This window comes from Petromyzon marinus, unplaced genomic scaffold (assembly GCF_048934315.1).
Source record: "Petromyzon marinus isolate PM22_M1 ecotype Great Lakes invasive population unplaced genomic scaffold, UKy_Petmar_22M1.pri1.0 PM_G_Scaffold_78, whole genome shotgun sequence".
In the NCBI taxonomy this organism is placed as follows: domain Eukaryota; kingdom Metazoa; phylum Chordata; class Hyperoartia; order Petromyzontiformes; family Petromyzontidae; genus Petromyzon; species Petromyzon marinus.
The window spans coordinates 502,501-505,000 of record NW_027423033.1 but is presented as its reverse complement, the minus strand read 5'-3'; positions in this window follow the sequence as shown (position 1 = coordinate 505,000).

Here is a 2,500-nt window from a genome sequence, read left to right as displayed (position 1 = left end):
GAGGGTCTGTGATGGCTTTGAGGTGTGCCAGGAGCAGGCGCTCAAAAGACTTCATTACCACAGATGTAAGGGCGACCGGTCTGTAATCATTTAGTCCTGTTGGCCTTAGCTTTTTGGGCACAGCGATGATGGTGGAGGACTTGAGACAGGCTGGTACATGGCATGTCTCCAGGGAGGTGTTAAAGATGTTGGTGAACACCGGAGACAGCTGGCCAGCGCAGTGCCTGAGGGTGGCTGGAGAGACAGAGTCCGGCCCGGCTGCTTTGCGTGGATTCTGCCTCTTGAAAAGCCCATTAACTTCTCCCTCCTGAAAGGAGAGAGTCGTTTCTGTAGTATGGGTGGGGGATGGGGCCTCTTGGGTGGGAAGGGGTGGTTCAGGACAGTCCAATTGTCTTTCAAATCTACGGTAGAACTCGTTCAGGTCGTTGGCTAGGCGGGAGTCGTTAGTGGTGTGGGGCGCTCTGGGTTTGTAGTTGGTGATGTGCCTGAGCCCTTTGGCAGACAGAAGCAGCGTCGTTAGTAGAGAACTGGTGTTTTAGTGTCTCTGAGTACAGTCGTTTAGCCTCTCTCACCGCTTTGCTAAACCTGTTCTTCGACTCCTTGAATCTGTCTCTATCCCCACTCCTAAACGCTTCCTCCTTCTCCAACCTCAACCTTTTGAGCTTTGCTGAGAACCAGGGCTTGTTGTTGTTAAAGTTCACCCTGGTACGTGTTGGGATACAGCAGTCCTCACAGAAGCTGATGTACACAGCCTCTGTGAGTTCATCCAGACTATTGGTAGCAGTCGTGAACATATCCCAGTCAGTACAGTCTAAGCACGCCCGCAAATCTTCCACAGCCTCACTGGTCCACTGTTTAGATGTCCTCACAGCAGGTTTACAGAGTTTTAGTTGCTGCCTGTATGCACGAATCAGGTGGACCAAGGGAGTTCTGTGCGAGCCGAACAGCCCCGTGACCCACAAGAGAAACATCCCCGCCAAATTCGAGCGTTTGACGGGGTCTATCCGTGAAAAAATATTCACGTTTTTGAGTGCACATGCATTTCTGCTGCAAATGCCTCTGGAAGTTTCATGCCGTTCGTATGCCAATTGTGGCAACACGAAAATGACCCGTTTTCCCATTCCGAGGGATTTCTGTGCGACCCTAACAGCCCCGTGAGCCACAAGAGACACATCCCCGCCAATTTCTAGCGTTTCACGGGGTCTATCCGTGAAAAATATAGACGTTTTTGAGTGCACATGCATTTCTGCTGCAGATGCCTCTGGAAGTTTCATGCCGTTCGTACGCAATGTGGCAACACGAAAATGACCCCTTTTCCCATTCCGAGGGATTTCTGTGCGACCCTAACTAACAGCGCCCGTGAGCCACAAGAGAGACATCCCCGCCAATTTATAGCGTTTCACGGGGTCTATCCGTGAAAAATATAGACGTTTTTGAGTGCACATGCATTCCTGCTGCAAATGCCTCTGGAAGTTTCATGCCGTTCCTATGCAATGTGGCCACACAAAAATGACCCGTTTTCCCATTCCGAGGCATTTCTGTGCGACCCTAACAGCCCCGTGAGCCACAAGAGAGACATCCCCGCCAACTTCTAGCGTTTGACGGGGTCTATGCGTGAAAAATATTAAAATTTTTGAGTGCACGTGCCTTTCTGCTGCAAATGCCTCTGGAAGTTTCATGGCGTTCCTATGCAATGTGGCAACACGAAAATGACCCCTTTTCCCATTCCGAGGGAGTTCTGTGCCACCCTAACAGCCCCGTGAGCCACAAGAGACACATCCCCGCCAATTTCTAGCGTTTCACGGGGTCTATCCGTGAAACATATAGAAGTTTTTGAGTGCACATGCATTCCTGCTGCAAATGCCTCTGGAAGTTTCATGCGGTTCGTACGCAATGTGGCAACACGAAAATGACCCGTTTTCCCATTCCCAGGGATTTCTGTGCGACCCGAACAGCCCCGTGAGCCACAAGAGACACATCCCCGCCAATTTCTAGCGTTTCACGGGGTCTATCCGTGAAAAATATCAATTTTTTTTTGACTGCACATGCATTTCTGCTGCAAATGCCTCTGGAAGTTGCATGCGGTTCGCATGCAATGTGGCGACACGAAAATGACCCGTTTTCCCATTCCGAGGGATTTCTGTGCCACCCTAACAGCCCCGTGAGCCACAAGAGAGACATCCCCGCCAATTTCTAGCGTATCACGGGGTCTATCCGTGAGAAATATTCACTTTTTTGAGTGCACATGCATTCCTGCTGCAAATGCCTCTGGAAGTTTCATGCGGTTCGTATGCAATGTGGCGACACGAAAATGACCCGTTTTCCCATTCCGAGGGATTTCTGTGCCACCCTAACAGCCCCGTGAGCCACAAGAGAGACATCCCCGCCCACTTCTAGCGTTTCACGGGGTCTCTCCGTGAAAAATATCACATTTTTTGAGTGCACATGCATTCCTGCTGCAAATGCCTCTGGAAGTTTCATGCGGTTCGCATGCAATGTG